Source organism: Panulirus ornatus, chromosome 46 (assembly GCF_036320965.1).
Source record: "Panulirus ornatus isolate Po-2019 chromosome 46, ASM3632096v1, whole genome shotgun sequence".
In the NCBI taxonomy this organism is placed as follows: Eukaryota; Metazoa; Arthropoda; class Malacostraca; order Decapoda; family Palinuridae; genus Panulirus; species Panulirus ornatus.
In genome coordinates this window covers 39,573,375-39,593,562 of record NC_092269.1, presented here as the reverse complement: position 1 = coordinate 39,593,562, position 20,188 = coordinate 39,573,375, and the positions used below count along the sequence as shown (strand labels likewise).

General features: G+C 42.9%; 1 protein-coding gene across 15 annotated transcripts in view; it reads left to right on the top strand.

Moving 5' to 3' along the window:
- The window catches only part of LOC139763275 (uncharacterized), a 106,916-nt gene extending 101,315 nt beyond the window's left edge, over positions 1-5,601 (top strand). For all 15 annotated transcript variants that reach the window (XR_011716089.1, XR_011716084.1, XR_011716085.1 and 12 more), the window contains one exon: positions 4,920-5,601. The gene's annotated coding sequence lies outside the window, so the exon portion shown is untranslated. The remainder of the gene's footprint in view (positions 1-4,919) is intronic.
- Positions 5,602-20,188: the final 14,587 nt, after the last annotated feature.

Sequence of the window (20,188 nt, the reverse complement as noted above, 5' to 3'; positions counted from 1 at the left end):
TGGTTGCGAGGCATGGTCAATAGATAGGGTTGTGCGGAGGGTGGCAGATTTGTTGGAAATGAAATGTTTGAGGACAATATGTGGTTTGAGGGAGTTTGATCGAGTAAGTAATGAAAGGGTAAGAGAGATGCGTGGAAATAAAAAGAGTGTGGTTGAGAGAGCAGAAGAGGATGTGTTGAAATGGTTTGGTCACATGGAGAGAATGAGTGAGGAAAGATTGACTAAAGAGGGTTTATGTGTCATAGGTGGAGTGACCGAGAAGTGGGAGACCAAATTGGAGGTGGAAGGACAGAGTGAAAGAGATTTTGAGTGATTGGAACCTGAACACACAGGAGGGTGAAAGGCGTGCAAGGAATAGAGTAAATTGGAACGATGTGGTATACTGGGGTAGACATGCTGCCAATTGATTGAACCAGGGTATGTGAAGCGTCTGGGGTAAACCATGGAAAGTTTTGTGAGGCCAGGATGTGGAAAGTGAGCTGTGGTCCTGGTGCATTACACACGACAGCTGGAAACCGAGCGTGAATGAATATACATATATATATATATATATATATATATATATATATATATTTTTTTCTTTTAAACTATTCGCCATTTCCCGCGTTAGCGAGGTAGCATTAAGAACAGAGGACTGGGCCTTTGAGGGAATACCCTCACCTGGCCCAATTCTCTGTTCCTTCTTTTGGAAAATTAAAAAAAAACGAGAGGGGAGGATTTCCAGCCCCCCGCTCCCTCCCCTTTTAGTCACCTTCTACGACACGCAGGGAATACGTGGGAAGTATTCTTAATCCCCTATCCCTAGGGATAATATATATATATATATATGTATTTATTTCATACTATTCGCCATTTCCGCGTTAGCAAGGTAGCGTTAAGAATAGAGGACTGGGCGTCTGAGGGAATATCCTCACCTGGCCTCATTTTCTGTTCCTTCTTATGTAAATATATATATTTATTTATTTCATACTATTCGCCATTTCCCGCGTTAGCAAGGTAGCGTTAAGAATAGAGGACTGGGCGTCTGAGGGAATATCCTCACCTGGCCTCATTTTCTGTTCCTTCTTATGTAAAATTAAAAAAGAGAGGGGAGGATTTCCAGACCCCCGCTCCCTCCCCTTTTAGTCGCCTTCTACGACACGCAGGGAATATGTGGGAAGTATTCTTTCTCCCCTATCCCCAGGGATATATATATATATATTTTTTTCTTTTTTTTTTTTTTATACTTTGTCGCTGTCTCCCGCGTTTGCGAGGTAGCGCAAGGAAACAGACGAAAGAAATGGCCCAACCCCCCCCCCCATACACATGTACATACACACGTCCACACACGCAAATATACATACCTACACAGCTTTCCATGGTTTACCCCAGACGCTTCACATGCCTTGATTCAATCCATTGACAGCACGTCAACCCCTGTATACCACATGACTCCAATTCACTCTATTCCTTGCCCTCCTTTCACCCTCCTGCATGTTCAGGCCCCGATCACACAAAATCTTTTTCACTCCATCTTTCCACCTCCAATTTGGTCTCCCTCTTCTCCTCGTTCCCTCCACCTCCGACACATATATCCTCTTGGTCAATCTCTCCTCACTCATTCTCTCCATGTGCCCAAACCATTTCAAAACACCCTCTTCTGCTCTCTCAACCACGCTCTTTTTATTTCCACACATCTCTCTTACCCTTACGTTACTTACTCGATCAAACCACCTCACACCACACATTGTCCTCAAACATCTCATTTCCAGCACATCCATCCTCCTGCGCACATCTCTATCCATAGCCCACGCCTCGCAACCATACAACATTGTTGGAACCACTATTCCCTCAAACATACCCATTTTTGCTTTCCGAGATAATGTTCTCGACTTCCACACATTTTTCAAGGCTCCCAAAATTTTCGCCCCCTCCCCCACCCTATGATCCACTTCCGCTTCCATGGTTCCATCCGCTGACAGATCCACTCCCAGATATCTAAAACACTTCACTTCCTCCAGTTTTTCTCCATTCAAACTCACCTCCCAATTGACTTGACCCTCACCCCTACTGTACCTAATAACCTTGCTCTTATTCACATTTACTCTCAACTTTCTTCTTCCACACACTTTACCAAACTCAGTCACCAGCTTCTGCAGTTTCTCACATGAATCAGCCACCAGCGCTGTATCATCAGCGAACAACAACTGACTCACTTCCCAAGCTCTCTCATCCCCAACAGACTTCATACTTGCCCCTCTTTCCAGGACTCTTGCATTCACCTCCCTAACAACCCCATCCATAAACAAATTAAACAACCATGGAGACATCACACACCCCTGCCGCAAACCTACATTCACTGAGAACCAATCACTTTCCTCTCTTCCTACACGTACACATGCCTTACATCCTCGATAAAAACTTTTCACTGCTTCTAACAACTTGCCTCCAACACCATATATTCTTAATACCTTCCACAGAGCATCTCTATCAACTCTATCATATGCCTTCTCCAGATCCATAAATGCTACATACAAATCCATTTGCTTTTCTAAGTATTTCTCACATACATTCTTCAAAGCAAACACCTGATCCACACATCCTCTACCACTTCTGAAACCGCACTGCTCTTCCCCAATCTGATGCTCTGTACATGCCTTCACCCTCTCAATCAATACCCTCCCATATAATTTACCAGGAATACTCAACAAACTTATACCTCTGTAATTTGAGCACTCACTCTTATCCCCTTTGCCTTTGTACAATGGCACTATGCACGCATTCCGCCAATCCTCAGGCACCTCACCATGAGTCATACATACATTAAATAACCTTACCAACCAGTCAACAATACAGTCACCCCCTTTTTTAATAAATTCCACTGCAATACCATCCAAACCTGCTGCCTTGCCGGCTTTCATCTTCCGCAAAGCTTTTACTACCTCTTCTCTGTTTACCAAATCATTTTCCCTAACCCTCTCACTTTGCACACCACCTCGACCAAAACACCCTATATCTGCCACTCTGTCATCAGACACATTCAACAAACCTTCAAAATACTCATTCCATCTCCTTCTCACATCACCGCTACTTGTTATCACCTCCCCATTTACGCCCTTCACTGAAGTTCCCATTTGCTCCCTTGTCTTACGCACCCTATTTACCTCCTTCCAGAACATCTTTTTATTCTCCCTAAAATTTACTGATAGTCTCTCACCCCAACTCTCATTTGCCCTTTTTTTCACCTCTTGCACCTTTCTCTTGACCTCCAGTCTCTTTCTTTTATACTTCTCCCACTCAATTGCATTTTTTTCCTTGCAAAAATCGTCCAAATGCCTCTCTCTTCTCTTTCACTAATACTCTTACTTCTTCATCCCACCACTCACTACCCTTTCTAAACAGCCCACCTCCCACTCTTCTCATGCCACAAGCATCTTTTGCGCAATCCATCACTGATTCCCTAAATACATCCCATTCCTCCCCCACTCCCCTTACTTCCATTGTTCTCACCTTTTTCCATTTTGTACACAGTCTCTCCTGGTACTTCCCCACACAGGTCTCCTTCCCAAGCTCACTTACTCTCACCACCTTCTTCACCCCAACATTCACTCCTCTTTTCTGAAAACCCATACTAATCTTCACCTTAGCCTCCACAAGATAATGATCAGACATCCCTCCAGTTGCACCTCTCAGCACATTAACATCCAAAAGTCTCTCTTTCGCACGCCTGTCAATTAACACGTAATCCAATAACGCTCTCTGGCCATCTCTCCTACTTACATAAGTATACTTATGTATATCTCGCTTTTTAAACCAGGTATTCCCAATCATCAGTCCTTTTTCAGCACATAAATCTACAAGCTCTTCACCATTTCCATTTACAACACTGAACACCCCATGCATACCAATTATTCCCTCAACTGCCACATTACTCACCTTTGCATTCAAATCACCCATCACTATAACCCGGTCTCGTGCATCAAAACCGCTAACACACTCATTTAGCTGCTCCCAAAACACTTGCCTCTCATGATCTTTCTTCTCATGCCCAGGTGCATATGCACCAATAATCACCCACCTCTCTCCATCAACTTTCAATTTTACCCATATTAATCGAGAATTTACTTTCTTACATTCTATCACATACTCCCACAACTCCTGTTTCAGGAGTATTGCTACTCCTTCCCTTGCTCTTGTCCTCTCACTAACCCCTGACTTCACTCCCCAGACATTTCCAAACCACTCTTCCCCTTTACCCTTGAGCTTCGTTTCACTCAGAGCCAAAACATCCAGGTTCCTTTCCTCAAACATACTACCTATCTCTCCTTTTTTCACATCTTGGTTACATCCACACACATTTAGGCACCCCACTCTGAGCCTTCGAGGAGGATGATCACTCCCCGCGTGACTCCTTCTTCTGTTTCCCATTTTAGAAAGTTAATACAAGGAGGGGAGGATTTCCGGCCCCCTGCTCCCGTCCCCTCCAGTCGCTTTCCACGACACGCGAGGAACACGCGGGAAGCACTCTTTCACCCCCACCCCCAGGGACAACATACACATATATATACATATACACACACACACACACACACACATACATATATATACATATGAAAAATGTAAGAAACAATTTAGAAAACAAACTTTTAGCTTGAAATGAATGAAAAAAAATGAATGTCACATAATGGTTCAACCTCTGGCTATGGAAAAGGAAATGTACAATTTATTCACACAAACGTCAATAGCAGTTCTCATCAATTTCACCACTGTATCAATAAGCTTCAATGTGAAATTGAGATAAAGTGTGAAATTATTGTCATGAACAGAGTGCATAACATGAAGGTTATAGTTATGCATGGAAAAGAATCATCATTCATGTGTATGGAAGCAGTGATTATATTAAAGAATTACTAATAGAGAATTCCTCTCGATTTTTCCAGATCTTGGGAACACTTTTCCAAGTTGTTTCCAGTGATGTACACTCAAAAGTAGAAATTCTGCGTGAGTATCGTGGTGCAGAGGAAGGAGACCACTACCACAGCATCCAGTCTATGATTACCTATGAGAAAGAACACGATCTTCTCGTCAACAAAAACAGACCATCTGGGGCCAGGACGTTGCTTCGGCTCCATCGAGCTCTTGACCAACAGCCCCAACTATTCCAAGACCGATTTCGACGATGAAGGCCTGCACTGTGGCTGAGAGATTGACTTGAGGAGGCAGAAGTGATATTGTGACAGTGATTGTGTCAGCGTCGCGTCGCCTCGCCGCAGTGTATCGAGACAGACTTCCCCAGAACTCCTAATTCTCAATTGCACATGGCTTCTTGTTCTCTGGTGCTGACAATTCACTTGAGAGTGTAACACATGGTCTCAGCTGGATTGTTAGTAGCTGGACGGCAGCCAGGTCTATGGACGTGGCTATATATATATATATATATATATATATATATATATATATATATATATGTATATACATATATATGTATATATATATATATATGTATATATATATACACATGTTTAAATTTTACATCAGAGTTTTGATTTTTTTTTCTTTTCAGATTTGTGATGGTGCCTGTGGGAAGGAGAAACCTTGATTGAAATAAATAATGATGATTAACTGGTGTTTGAGTGCCCATCTAATAGCAGAACAATAATGACTTTGGGGTGGGTTTTATATATATAGGTACATGTACCTTTATATATACAGGCACCTATATATATATATATATTAAACTTAGTTGCTATCTCCCGAGTTAGCACAAGGAAACAAACGAAAGAATGGACCAACCCACCCATTTTGATAATGAGTTTGAGAAGAGATATATATATATATATATATATATATATATTCCGCTTCCATGGTCCCATCCGCTGCCAGATCCACTCCCAGATATCTAAAACACTTTACTTCCTCCCGTTTTTCTCCATTCAAACTTACCTCCCAATTGACTTGACCCTCGACCCTACTTTACCTAATAACCTTGCTCTTATTCACATTTACTCTTAACAAGCTCTCTCATCCCCAACAGACTTCATACTTGCTCCTCTTTCCAAAACTCTTGCATTCACCTCCCTAACAATCCCATCCATAAACAAATTAAACAACCATGGAGGCATCACACACCCCTGCCGCAAACCTACATTCACCGAGAACCAATCACTTTCCTCTCTTCCTACACATACACGTGCCTTACATCCTCGATAAAAACTTTTCACTACTTCTAACAACTTGCCTCCCACACATTATTCTTAATACCTTCCACAGAGCATCTCTATCATATGCCTTCTCCAGATCCATAAATGCTACATACAAATCGGAGTGTCGGAGGTGGAGGGAACGAGGAGAAGTGGGAGACCAAATTGGAGGTGGAAAGATTTTGTGTGATCGGGGCCTGAACATGGAGGAGGGTAAGGAATAGAGTGAATTGGATCGATGTGGTATACCAGGGTTGACGTGCTGTCAGTGGATTGAATCAGGGCATGTGAAGCATCTGGGGTAAACCATGGAAAGCTGTATAGGTATGTATATTTGCGTGTGTGGACGTATGTATATACATGTGTATGGGGGTGGGTTGGGCCATTTCTTTCATCTGTTTCCTTGTGCTACCTTGCAAATGCGGGAGACAGCGACAAAGCAGAAAAAAAAATATATATATATATATGGCCCAACCCATACACATGTATATACATACACGTCCACACACGCAAATATACATACCTATACATCTCAATGTACACATATATATACACACACAGACACATACATATATACCCATGCACACAATTCACACTGTCTGCCTTTATTCATTTCCATCGCCACCTCACCACACATGGAATACCGTCCCCCTCCCCCCTCATGTGTGCGAGGTAGCGCTAGGAAAAGACAACAAAGGCCCCATTCGTTCACACTCAGTCTCTAGCTGTCATGCAATAATGCCTGAAACCACAGCTCCCTTTCCACATGCAGGCCCCACACAACATTCCATGGTTTACCCCAGACACTTCACATGCCCTGATTCAATCCACTGACAGCACGTCAACCCCGGTATACCACATCGATCCAATTCACTCTATTCCTTGCCCGCCTTTCACCCTCCTGCATGTTCAGGCCCCGATCACTCAAAATCTTTTTCACTCCATCTTTCCACCTCCAATTTGGTCTCCCACTTCTCGTTCCCTCCACCTCCAACACATATATCCTCTTGGTCCATCTTTCCTCACTCATTCTCTCCATGTGCCCAAACCATTTCAAAACCCCCTCTTCTGCTCTCTCAACACGCTCTTTTTGTTTCCACACATCTCTCTTACCCTTACGTTACTTACTCGATCAAACCACCTCACACCACACATTGTCCTCAAACATCTCATTTCCAGCACATCCACCCTCCTGCGCACAACTCTATCCATAGCCCACGCCTCGCAACCATACAACATTGTTGGAACCACTATTCCTTCAAACATACCCATTTTTGCTTTCAGAGATAATGTTCTCGACTTCCAAACATTCTTCAAGGCTCCCAGGATTTTCGCCCCCTCCCCCACCCCATGATTCACTTCCACTTCCATGGTTCCATCCGCTGCCAGATCCACTCCCAGATATCTAAAACACTTTACTTCCTCCAGTTTTTCTCCATTCAAACTTACCTCTTATTCACACATGCATTTGCTTCTCTACAGAAGTCTTACACACCATCCAAAAGTTCTCCCTACACCATATACCCTTAACACATCCCCATAAAGCATTCCACTCAACTCTGTCACACGCTTTTTTCCAAATCCATAAAAGCTGCATACAACCTTTTTATCTTTCACTATACACTTTTCCACTAATATCACCAAAGAATTCTAATCCACACATCTTTCCTCCTTAAAACTTCAGTTACTTCCATCACTCTTATCATTCAACATTCTTGCACTGCAATTATTGCCTTCTTCTTTTCCTTTATTTTGTTAGGTACAGGGACTCTACTTTTCATTACCCATACACCATCATATACTCTACTTTTCATTACCCATACACCATCATATAAAGTCATTATTTTCCTCAAATTTTATATCAACTTGCACCTTTGTGTATGCAGGCCCACTACCATCCTTCTTTACTGTTGCTGTAACTTTCCATTTTTCTTGGCTTTACTTGCTTTCATAATCTTCCCTGAAGTACCATCCTTTTGTGTCAAACCAAGATTTTCTTCCTCCTTTGCTGGAGCTTTTTTCCTGTTTGCATTTTTTCTTTTTGGACTTTATCCTCTTACTTGTGGGCTACTTTCTGGTCTTCCTGTAGGGTCACTTTTTGGTCTTCCATTTCTAAGTCTTCTTTCTTTTGGACCACTTCCTCATCTTCCTCCACCTCTTAGACCTGTATAAGACATAATGGAATCATTGAAAATGATGGATATATAACATTCATTCATACTGCCAAACTTGCACCTAAAACATGGAAGGACATTATCATTTCCTATAGCACTGCTGTATCTATAAATCACTGTCTATGAGAAAAGAATAAAGGAAAAGGAGGATATGAATAAAGAAGGCAAGGAAAAGGAGTAAGGAAATGAGGAGGATGACAAAGAGCAAGGGTTCTTGCCTACTTTCAAATATCTATGACAAGATTCTGCCATTTGAAAGGGCCAGCGCATGATTAGCACTCACTTCATATCTTGTGAGGTAGCACCTGAAAACAGAATGAAGAATGGACCATCACTCATACACACACACACAGACATATATATCTATTCTATTCTATTTTGCTTTGTCGTTATCTCCCACGTAGCGAGGCAGCGCAAGGAAACAGACGAAAGAATGGCCCAACCCACCCACATACACGTCCACACACGCAAATATACATCCCTATACATCTCAATGTATACATATATATACACACACAGACATATACATATATACCCATGCACACAATTCACACTGTCTGCCTTTATTCATTTCCATCGCCACCTCACCACACATGGAATACCGTCCCCCTCCCCCCTCATGTGTGCGAGGTAGCGCTAGGAAAAGACAACAAAGGCCCCATTCGTTCACACTCAGTCTCTAGCTGTCATGCAATAATGCCTGAAACCACAGCTCCCTTTCCACATGCAGGCCCCACACAACATTCCATGGTTTACCCCAGACACTTCACATGCCCTGATTCAATCCACTGACAGCACGTCAACCCCGGTATACCACATCGATCCAATTCACTCTATTCCTTGCCCGCCTTTCACCCTCCTGCATGTTCAGGCCCCGATCACTCAAAATCTTTTTCACTCCATCTTTCCACCTCCAATTTGGTCTCCCACTTCTCGTTCCCTCCACCTCCAACACATATATCCTCTTGGTCCATCTTTCCTCACTCATTCTCTCCATGTGCCCAAACCATTTCAAAACCCCCTCTTCTGCTCTCTCAACCACGCTCTTTTTGTTTCCACACATCTCTCTTACCCTTACGTTACTTACTCGATCAAACCACCTCACACCACACATTGTCCTCAAACATCTCATTTCCAGCACATCCACCCTCCTGCGCACAACTCTATCCATAGCCCACGCCTCGCAACCATACAACATTGTTGGAACCACTATTCCTTCAAACATACCCATTTTTGCTTTCAGAGATAATGTTCTCGACTTCCAAACATTCTTCAAGGCTCCCAGGATTTTCGCCCCCTCCCCCACCCCATGATTCACTTCCACTTCCATGGTTCCATCCGCTGCCAGATCCACTCCCAGATATCTAAAACACTTTACTTCCTCCAGTTTTTCTCCATTCAAACTTACCTCTTATTCACACATGCATTTGCTTCTCTACAGAAGTCTTACACACCATCCAAAAGTTCTCCCTACACCATATACCCTTAACACATCCCCATAAAGCATTCCACTCAACTCTGTCACACGCTTTTTTCCAAATCCATAAAAGCTGCATACAACCTTTTTATCTTTCACTATACACTTTTCCACTAATATCACCAAAAGAATTCTAATCCACACATCTTTCCTCCTTAAAACTTCAGTTACTTCCATCACTCTTATCATTCAACATTCTTGCACTGCAATTATTGCCTTCTTCTTTTCCTTTATTTTGTTAGGTACAGGGACTCTACTTTTCATTACCCATACACCATCATATACTCTACTTTTCATTACCCATACACCATCATATAAAGTCATTATTTTCCTCAAATTTTATATCAACTTGCACCTTTGTGTATGCAGGCCCACTACCATCCTTCTTTACTGTTGCTGTAACTTTCCATTTTTCTTGGCTTTACTTGCTTTCATAATCTTCCCTGAAGTACCATCCTTTTGTGTCAAACCAAGATTTTCTTCCTCCTTTGCTGGAGCTTTTTTCCTGTTTGCATTTTTTCTTTTTGGACTTTATCCTCTTACTTGTGGGCTACTTTCTGGTCTTCCTGTAGGGTCACTTTTTGGTCTTCCATTTCTAAGTCTTCTTTCTTTTGGACCACTTCCTCATCTTCCTCCACCTCTTAGACCTGTATAAGACATAATGGAATCATTGAAAATGATGGATATATAACATTCATTCATACTGCCAAACTTGCACCTAAAACATGGAAGGACATTATCATTTCCTATAGCACTGCTGTATCTATAAATCACTGTCTATGAGAAAAGAATAAAGGAAAAGGAGGATATGAATAAAGAAGGCAAGGAAAAGGAGTAAGGAAATGAGGAGGATGACAAAGAGCAAGGGTTCTTGCCTACTTTCAAATATCTATGACAAGATTCTGCCATTTGAAAGGGCCAGCGCATGATTAGCACTCACTTCATATCTTGTGAGGTAGCACCTGAAAACAGAATGAAGAATGGACCATCACTCATACACACACACACAGACATATATATCTATTCTATTCTATTTTGCTTTGTCGTTATCTCCCACGTAGCGAGGCAGCGCAAGGAAACAGACGAAAGAATGGCCCAACCCACCCACATACACATGTATATACATACACGTCCACACACGCAAATATACATCCCTATACATCTCAATGTATACATATATATACACACACAGACATATACATATATACACATGTACACAATTCATACTGTCTGCCTTTATTCATTCCCATCGCCACCTCGCCACACACGAAATAACAACCCCCTCCCCCCTCATGTGTGCGAAGTAGCGCTAGGAAAAGACAACAAAAGCCCCATTCGTTCACACTCAGTCTCTAGCTGTCATGTAATAATGCACCGAAACCAAAGCTCCCTTTCCACATCCAGGCCCCACAGAACTTTCCATGGTTTACCCAGACGCTTCACATGCCCTGGTTCAATCAATTGACAGCACGTCGACCCCAGTATACCACATTGTTCCAATTCACTCTATTCCTTGCATGCCTTTCACCCTCCTGCATGTTCAGGCCCCGATCACTCAAAATCTTTTTCACTCCATCTTTCCACCTCCAATTTAGTCTCCCACTTCTCCTCGTTCCCTCCACCTCTGACACATATATCCTCTTGGTCAATCTTTCCTCACTCATTCTCTCCATGTGACCAAACCATTTCAAAACACCCTCCTCTGCTCTCTCAACCACACTCTTTTTATTACCACACATCTCTTACCCTATCATTAATAACTCGATCACACCACCTCACACCACATATTGTCCTCAAACATCTCATTTCCAGCACATCCACCCTCCTGCACACAACTCTATCCATAGCCCACGCCTCACAACCATACAACATTGTTGGAACCACTATTCCTTCAAACATACCCATTTTTGCTTTCAGAGATAATGTTCTCGACTTCTACACATTCTTCAAGGCTCCCAAAATTTTCGCCCCCTCCCCCACCCTATGATTCACTTCCGCTTCCATGGTTTCATCCGCTGCCAAATCCACTCCCAGATATCTAAAACACTTCACTTCCTCCAGTTTTTCTCCATTCAAACTTACCTCCCAATTGACTTGTCCCTCAACCCTACTGTACCTAATAACCTTGCTCTTATTCACATTTACTCTCAGCTTTCTTCTTTCACACACTTTACCAAACTCAGTCACCAGCTTCTGCAGTTTCTCACATGAATCAGCCACCAGCGCTGTATCATCAGCGAACAACAACTAACGCACTTCCCAAGCTCTATCATCCACAACAGACAGCATACTTGCCCCTCTTTCCAAAACTCTAGCATTCACCTCCCTAACAACCCCATCCATAAACAAATTAAACAACCATGGAGACATCACACACCCCTACCGCAAACCTACATTCACTGAGAACCAATCACTTTCCTCTCTTCCTACACGTGCACATGCCTTACATCCTCGATGAAAACTTTTCACTGCTTCTAACAACTTGCCTCCCACACCATATACTCTTAATACCTTCCACAGAGCATCTCTGTCAACTCTATCATATGCCTTCTCCAGATCCATAAATGCTACATACAAATCCATTTGCTTTTCTAAGTGTTTCTCACATACATTCTTCAAAGCAAACACCTGATCCACACATCCTCTACCACTTCTGAAACCACACTGCTCTTCCCCAATCTGATGCTCTGTACATGCCTTCACCTTCTCAATCAATACCCTCCCATATAGTTTCCCAGGAATACTCAACAAACATACACCTCTGTAATTTGAGCACTCACCTTTGTCCCCTTTGCCTTTGTACAATGGCACTATGCAAGCATTCTGCCAAACCTCAGGCACCTCACCATGAATCATACATACATTAAATAACCTTACCAACCAGTCAACAATAAAGTAACCCCCTTTTTAATAAATTCCACTGCAATACCATCCAAACCCACTGCCTTGCCAGCTTTCATCTTCCGCAAAGCTTTTACTACCTCTTCTCTGTTTACCAAATCATTTATCCTAACCCTCTCACTTTGCACAACACCTCGACCAAAACACCCTATATCTGCCACTCTATCATCAAACACATTCAACAAACCTTCAAAATACTCACTCCATCTCCTTCTCACATCACCACTACTTGTTTTAACCTCCCCATTAGCCCCCTTCACTGAAGTTCCCATTTGCTCCCTTGTCTTGCGCACTTTATTTACCTCCTTCCAAAACATCTTTTTATTCTCCCTAAAATTTCATGATACTCTCTCACCCCAAATCTCATTTGCCCTCTTTTTCACCTCTTGCACCTTTCTCTTGACCTCCTGCTTCTTTCTTTTATACATCTCCCACTCATTTGCATTTTTTCCCTGCAAAAGTCAACCAAATGCCTCTCTCTTCTCTTTCACTAATAAACTTACTTCTTCATCCCACCACTCACTACCCTTTCTAATCAACCCACCTCCCATGTTTCTCATGCCACAAGCATCTCTTGCGCAAGCCATCACTGCTTCCCTAAATACATCCTATTCCTCCCCCACTCCCCTTACCTCCTTTGTTCTCACCTTTTTCCATTCTGTACTCAGTCTCTCCTGGTACTTTCTCACAAAAGTCTCCTTCCCAAGCTCACTTACTCTCACCACTCTCTTCACCCCAACATTCCCTCTTCTTTTCTGAAAACCCCTACAAATCTTCACCTTCGCCTCCACAAGATAATGATCAGACATCTCTCCAGTTGCACCTCTCAGCACATTAACATCCAAAAGTCTCTCCTTCACGCACCTATCAATTAACACGTAATCCAATAACGCTCTCTGGCCATCTTTCCTACTTACATTTTTTTTTTTTTTTTTTTCCTTTGTCGCTGTCTCCCGCGTTTGCGAGGTAGCACAAGGAAACATACGAAAGAAATGGCCCAACCCACCCCCATACACATGTATATACATACGTCCACACGCGCAAATATACATACCTACACAGCTTTCCATGGTTTACCCCAGACGCTTCACATGCCCTGATTCAATCCACTGACAGCACGTCAACCCCGGTATACCACATCGCTCCAATTCACTCTATTCCTTGCCCTCCTTTCACCCTCCTGCATGTTCAGGCCCCGATCACACAAAATCTTTTTCACTCCACCTTTCCACCTCCAATTTGGTCTCCCTCTTCTCCTCGTTCCCTCCACCTCCGACACATATATCCTCTTGGTCAATCTTTCCTCACTCATTCTCTCCATGTGCCCAAACCATTTCAAAACACCCTCTTCTGCTCTCTCAACCACGCTCTTTTTATTTCCACACATCTCTCTTACCCTTACGTTACTTACTCGATCAAACCACCTCACACCACACATTGTCCTCAAACATCTCATTTCCAGCACATCCATCCTCCTGCGCACCACTCTATTCATAGCCCACGCCTCGCAACCATACAACATTGTTGGAACCACTATTCCTTCAAACATACCCATTTTTGCTTTCCGAGATAATGTTCTCGACTTCCACACATTCTTCAAGGCTCCCAGAATTTTTGCCCCCTCCCCCACCCTATGACCCACTTCCGCTTCCATGGTTCCATCCGCTGCCAGATCCACTCCCAGATATCTAAAACACTTCACTTCCTCCAGTTTTTCTCCATTCAAACTCACCTCCCAATTGACTTGCCCCTCAACCCTACTGTACCTAATAACCTTGCTCATATTCACATTTACTCTTAACTTTCTTCTTTCACACACTTTACCAAACTCAGTCACCAGCTTCTGCAGTTTCTCACATGAATCAGCCACCAGCGCTGTATCATCAGCGAACAACAACTGACTCACTTCCCAAGCTCTCTCATCCCCAACAGACTTCATACTTACCCCTCTTTCCAAACCTCTTGCATTCACCTCCCTAACAACCCCATCCATAAACAAATTAAACAACCATGGAGACATCACACACCCCTGCCGCAAACCTACATTCACTGAGAACCAATCACTTTCCTCTCTTCCTACACGTATACATGCCTTACATCCTCGATAAAAACTTTTCACTGCTTCTAACAACTTGCCTCCCACACCATAGATTCTTAATACCTTCCACAAAGCATCTCTATCAACTCTATCATATGCCTTCTCCAGATCCATAAATGCTACATACAAATCCATTTGCTTTTACTTACATACGTATACTTAAGTATATCTTGCTTTTTAAACCAGGTATTCCCATTTACTTACATTTTATATATTTATTATACTTTGTCGCTGTCTCCCGCGTTTGCGAGGTAGCGCAAGGAAACAGACGAAAAGAAATGGCCCAACCCACCCCCATACACATGTATATACATACGTCCACACACGCAAATATACATACCTACACAGCTTTCCATGGTTTACCCCAGACGCTTCACATGCCTTGATTCAATCCACTGACAGCACGTCAACCCCGGTATACCACATCGCTCCAATTCACTCTATTCCTTGCCCTCCTTTCACCCTCCTGCATGTTCAGGCCCCGATCACACAAAATCTTTTTCTCTCCATCTTTCCACCTCCAATTTGGTCTCCCTCTTCTCCTCGTTCCCTCCACCTCCGACACATATATCCTCTTGGTCCATCTTTCCTCACTCATTCTCTCCATGTGCCCAAACCACTTCAAAACACCCTCTTCTGCTCTCTCAACCACGCTCTTTTTATTTCCACACATCTCTCTTACCCTTACGTTACTCACTCGATCAAACCACCTCACACCACACATTGTCCTCAAACATCTCATTTCCAGCACATCCATCCTCCTGCGCACAACTCTATCCATAGCCCACGCCTCGCAACCATACAACATTGTTGGAACCACTATTCCTTCAAACATACCCATTTTTGCTTTCAGAGATAATGTTCTCGACTTCCACACATTCTTCAAGGCCCCCAGAATTTTCGCCCCCTCCCCCACCCTATGATCCACTTCCGCTTCCATGGTTCCATCCGCTGCCAGATCCACTCCCAGATATCTAAAACACTTCACTTCCTCCAGTTTTTCTCCATTCAAACTCACCTCCCAATTGACTTGACCCTCAACCCTACTGTACCTAATAACCTTGCTCTTATTCACATTTACTCTTAACTTTCTTCTTCCACACACTTTACCAAACTCAGTCACCAGCTTCTGCAGTTTCTCACATGAATCAGCCACCAGCGCTGTATCATCAGCGAACAACAACTGACTCACTTCCCAAGCTCTCTCATCCCCAACAGACTTCATACTTGCCCCTCTTTCCAAAACTCTTGCATTTACCTCCCTAACAACCCCATCCATAAACAAATTAAACAACCATGGAGACATCACACACCCCTGCCGCAAACCTACATTCACAGAGAACCAATCACTTTCCTCTCTTCCTACACGTACACATGCCTTACATCCTCGATAAAAACTTTTCACTGCTTCTAACAACTTTCCTCCCACACCATATATTCTTAATACCTTCCACAGAGCATCTCTATCAACTCTATCATATGCCTTCTCCAGATCCATAAATGCTACATACAAATCCATTTGCTTTTCTAAGTATTTCTCACATACATTCTTCAAAGCAAACACCTGATCCACACATCCTCTACCACTTCTGAAACCACACTGCTCTTCCCCGATCTGATGCTCTGTACATGCCTTCACCCTCTCAATCAATACCCTCCCATATAATTTACCAGGAATACTCAACAAACTTATACCTCTGTAATTTGAGCACTCACTCTTATCCCCTTTGCCTTTGTACAATGGCACTATGCACGCATTCCGCCAATCCTCAGGCACCTCACCATGAGTCATACATACATTAAATAACCTTACCAACCAGTCAACAATACAGTCACCCCCTTTTTTAATAAATTCCACTGCAATACCATCCAAACCTGCTGCCTTGCCGGCTTTCATCTTCCGCAAAGCTTTCACTACCTCTTCTCTGTTTACCAAATCATTTTCCCTAACCCTCTCACTTTGCACACCTCCTCGACCAAAACACCCTATATCTGCCACTCTTTCATCAAACACATTCAACAAACCTTCAAAATACTCACTCCATCTTCTCACATCACCACTACTTGTTATCACCTCCCCATTTGCGCCCTTCACTGAAGTTCCCATTTGCTCCCTTGTCTTACGCACTTTATTTACCTCCTTCCAGAACATCTTTTTATTCTCTCTCATTTGCCCTTTTTTTCACCTCTTGCACCTTTCTCTTGACCTCCTGTCTCTTTCTTTTATACATCTCCCACTCAATTGCATTTTTTCCTTGCAAAAATCGTCCAAATGCCTCTCTCTTCTCTTTCACTAATACTCTTACTTCTTCATCCCACCACTCACTACCCTTTCTAATCAACCCACCTCCCACTCTTCTCATGCCACAAGCATCTTTTGCGCAATCCATCACTGATTCCCTAAATACATCCCATTCCTCCCCCACTCCCCTTACTTCCATTGTTCTCACCTTTTTCCATTCTGTACTCAGTCTCTCCTGGTACTTCCTCACACAGGTCTCCTTCCCAAGCTCACTTACTCTCACCACCCTCTTCACCCCAACATTCACTCTTCTTTTCTGAAAACCCATACTAATCTTCACCTTAGCCTCCACAAGATAATGATCAGACATCCCTCCAGTTGCACCTCTCAGCACATTAACATCCAAAAGTCTCTCTTTCGCACGCCTGTCAATTAACACGTAATCCAATAACGCTCTCTGGCCATCTCTCCTACTTACATAAGTATACTTATGTATATCTCGCTTTTTAAACCAGGTATTCCCAATCATCAGTCCTTTTTCAGCACATAAATCTACAAGCTCTTCACCATTTCCATTTACGACACTGAACACCCCATGTATACCAATTATTCCTTCAACTGCCACATTACTCACCTTTGTATTCAAACTGCCCATCACTATAACCTGGTCTCGTGCATCAAAGCCACTAACACAATCACTCAGCTGCTCCCAAATCATTTGCCTCTCATGATCTTTCTTCTCATGCCCAGGTGCATATGCACCAATAATCACCCATCTCTCTCCATCCACTTTCAGTTTTACCCATATCAATCTAGAATTTACTTTCTTACACTCTATCACATACTCCCACCACTCCTGTTTCAGAAGTAGTGCTACTCCTTCCCTTGCTCTTGTCCTCTCACTAACCCTTGACTTTACTGAAGATTGGCGGAATGTGTGCATAGTGCCATTGTACAAAGGCAAAGGGGATAAGAGTGAGTGCTCAAATTACAGAGGTATAAGTTTGTTGAGTATTCCTGGTAAATTATATGGGAGGGTATTGATGGAGAGGGTGAAGGCATGTACAGAGCATCAGATTGGGGAAGAGCAGTGTGGTTTCAGAAGTAGTAGAGGATGTGTGGATCAGGTGTTTGCTTTGAAGAATGTATGAGAAATACTTAGAAAAGCAAATGGATTTGTATGCAGCATTTATGGATCTGGAGAAGGCATATGATAGAGTTGATAGAGATGCTCTGTGGAAGGTATTAAGAATATATGGTGTGGGTGGCAAGCTGTTAGAAGCAGTGAAAAGTTTTTATCGAGGATGTAAGGCATGTGTACGTGTAGGAAGAGAGGAAAGTGATTGGTTCTCAGTGAATGTAGGTTTGCGGCAGGGGTGTGTGATGTCTCCATGGTTGTTTAATTTGTTTATGGATGGGGTTGTTAGGGAGGTGAATGCAAGAGTTTTGGAAAGAGGGGCAAGAATGAAGTCTGTTGTGGATGATAGAGCTTGGGAAGTGAGTCAGTTGTTGTTCGCTGATGATACAGCGCTGGTGGCTGATTCATGTGAGAAACTGCAGAAACTGGTGACTGAGTTTGGTAAAGTGTGTGAAAGAAGAAAGTTAAGAGTAAATGTGAATAAGAGCAAGGTTATTAGGTACAGTAGGGTTGAGGGTCAAGTCAATTGGGAGGTAAGTTTGAATGGAGAAAAACTGGAGGAAGTAAAGCGTTTTAGATATCTGGGAGTGGATCTGGCAGCGAATGGAACCATGGAAGCGGAAGTGGATCATAGGGTGGGGGAGGGGGCGAAAATCCTGGGAGCCTTGAAGAATGTGTGGAAGTCGAGAACATTATCTCGGAAAGCAAAAATGGGTATGTTTGAAGGAATAGTGGTTCCAACAATGTTGTATGGTTGCGAGGCGTGGGCTATGGATAGAGTTGTGCGCAGGAGGGTGGATGTGCTGGAAATGAGATGTTTGAGGACAATGTGTGGTGTGAGGTGGTTCGATCGAGTAAGTAACGTAAGGGTAAGAGAGATGTGTGGAAATAAACAAAGCGTGGTTGAGAGAGCAGAAGAGGGTGTTTTGAAATGGTTTGGGCACATGGAGAGAATGAATGAGGAAAGATTGACCAAGAGGATATATGTGTCAGAGGTGGAGGGAACGAGGAGAAGTGGGAGACACAATTGGAGGTGGAAAGATGGAGTGAAAAAGATTTTGAGTGATTGGGGCCTGAACATGCAGGAGGGTGAAAGGCAGGCAAGGAATAGAGTGAATTGGATTGATGTGGTATACCGGGGTTGACGTGCTGTCAGTGGATTGAATCAGGGCATGTGAAGCGTCTGGAGCTGTGGTTTCGGGCATTATTGCATGACAGCTAGAGACTGAGTGTGAACGAATGAGGCCTTTGTTGTCTATTCCTAGCGCTACCCCGCAAACATGAGGGGGGAGGGGGATGGTATTCCATGTGTGGCGAGGTGGCGATGGGAATGAATAAAGGCAGACAGTGTGAATTGTGTGCATGGGTATATATGTATGTGTCTGTGTGTGTATATATATATGTGTACATTGAGATGTATAGGTATGTATATTTGCATGCGTGTATATACATGTGTATGGGGGTGAGTTTGGCCATTTCTTTCGTCTGTTTCCTTGCGCTACCTCGCAAACACGGGAGACAGCGACAAAGCAAAATAAATAAAATAAATAAATATATATATTATCCCTGGGGATAGGGGAGGGGAGAAAGAATGCTTCCAATGTATTCCCTGCGTGTCGTAGAAGGCGACTAAAAGGGAAGGGAGCGGGGGGGCTGAAAATCCTCCCCTCTCATTTTTTTTTTAATTTTCCAAAGGGAGGAACAGAGGAGGGGGCCAGGTGAGGATATTCCCTCAAAGGCCCAGTCCTCTGTTCTTAACGATACCTCGCTATCGCGGGAAATGGTGAATAGTATGAAAAATATATATATATATATATATATATATATATATATATATATATATATATATATATATATATATATATATATATATATATATATATATATATATATATTTTATATTTATTTATTTTGCTTTGTTGCTGTCTCCCGTGTTAGCGAGGTAGCGCAAGGAAACAGACAAAAGAATGGCCCAACCC